Below are 1,768 nucleotides of genomic sequence, written 5' to 3'. Positions count from 1 at the left end.
TGTACAATGACAGAACCGGAAGCTCGCAGACAGAGGGAGGAGATAGAGCCGGAAATTTGAATAAATGAAAACAAGTGTGAAAATATGAAAAATATATATAGATGATCTTGTAATTTCATAAGAATTACTATGATCTTGTAATTTCATAAGAATTACTATGAAATTAAGATTGCCAGAGAAGCGGGAACAAACCCCAATAGTTTCTTTCATCTCTGTAGAACTAAAAATTAGGAAATTATAGGGCCAATTAATTCCAACGAGGATGTCCTCATAGATACAGAGGAAAATATGAGTGAGCGTTTAATAAATGATTTCTCTCAGTATTTACAAAAGAGGGGTTAGATATGGTATTTGGTTGCAACCCATCTTCAGTGGGGAAGGCAGAGATAGACTAAAAAGCATCAGCATTAGTAGAAAATTTTTTTTCGAGAGTACTAAATAAATGCAAATTTGAAATATGTAAGAAGTTAACGAATTATATAGTAAGTCGGTTGACAATGGATTCGTGCCTATTTCTTGGGGGCAGACAAACGTTTTTTTTTTTTGTATTTAGAAAGGGTGATAGATATTTGCACAGCTACAGACTAATGAATTTGACGTCTATTATGTATAAAATGCTGGAATGATTAACAGCAAATAGTATCAAGAAACATTTAGCGAGACATGATCTGATTCGTGACTCACACCACGGGTTCACTTATCGTGTGTAACTAATCTTTATCCTTTTACGCTAATATCTACAATGCGGTGGATAACAATGATAGTTATGATGTTATACCTCGACTTTGGCAAAGCGTTCGACAAGGTACCCCACCAAAGACTAATATATAAAATTAGGCTCATAGCATAGGGGGGAAAGTGCATGAATGGATTAGAGCATGGATAAGTGACAGAAAACAGCGAGTCACCATTAACGGTGTCAAATCCAAGAGGGGCAGTGTTACTAGTGGAGTTCCCCAGGGCTCGGTTTTGACTCCCTTATTGTTCATTGTGTATTTAAACGACATGAACAATGGTATCAATAGTGATGTTGATATGTGAATGACAATAAGATAGGACGCCATATTAGGTCAGGGGAAGATGCAGGATCTAAATAGTTTGCATGGTTGATGCAATGACAAATGAACTTCAATATCTCAAAGTGTAGTGTGTTAAACGTATGATTACACAACTCAACTAACTGGTATAGCTTAAATAATGCCATATTAAATAAAACGGAATGTGAAAAGGACTTAGGAATGTTTGTAATCCAGGAATTAGTGCATTAGTGCCAAAAATAGGGGTAACAGGGCATTAGGTTTTATTGATGAGAAGGTTATAAAAATGCAAAGGTAAATATTGAACTCTATTTTTTTCCGGAAGTTATATGACCTATTACAAAGTAGTGAAACCCTTTTAGACTCCTCCTTACCTATGCAGTACAGTTTTGGTCTCCGTCCTATAGAATGGAATCAGTACAGAAGAGAATGTCCATAAATATACAAGGGCTTAGAAATTTACCATACGACTTAACTTACACTCTTTAGAAAGACGAAGAGTGTGGGGTGATCTGATAGAAGTATTCAAATGGATCAAGGGCTTTAATAAAGGTTGCCCAAGCAAGGTTATCATACTATGAGAGCAGGGCAGGATTTAAATTGGACAAAGTTTGGCTTAAGAAAGAAATAGGAGAGTAGGCCTACTGGTTTACTAATAGATTGGTTACCGGATGGAATAGACTTAGTAACAACGTAGTGAGCGCTTAAACAATTGGTTGTTTTTAGAGAAT

The sequence above is a fragment of the Oratosquilla oratoria genome, chromosome 11 (assembly GCF_046742065.1).
Source record: "Oratosquilla oratoria isolate Oo_2021 chromosome 11, ASM4674206v1, whole genome shotgun sequence".
Classification (NCBI taxonomy): domain Eukaryota; kingdom Metazoa; phylum Arthropoda; class Malacostraca; order Stomatopoda; family Squillidae; genus Oratosquilla; species Oratosquilla oratoria.
The sequence above is the reverse complement of the archived record's forward strand: the minus strand, read 5'-3'. Positions refer to the sequence as shown.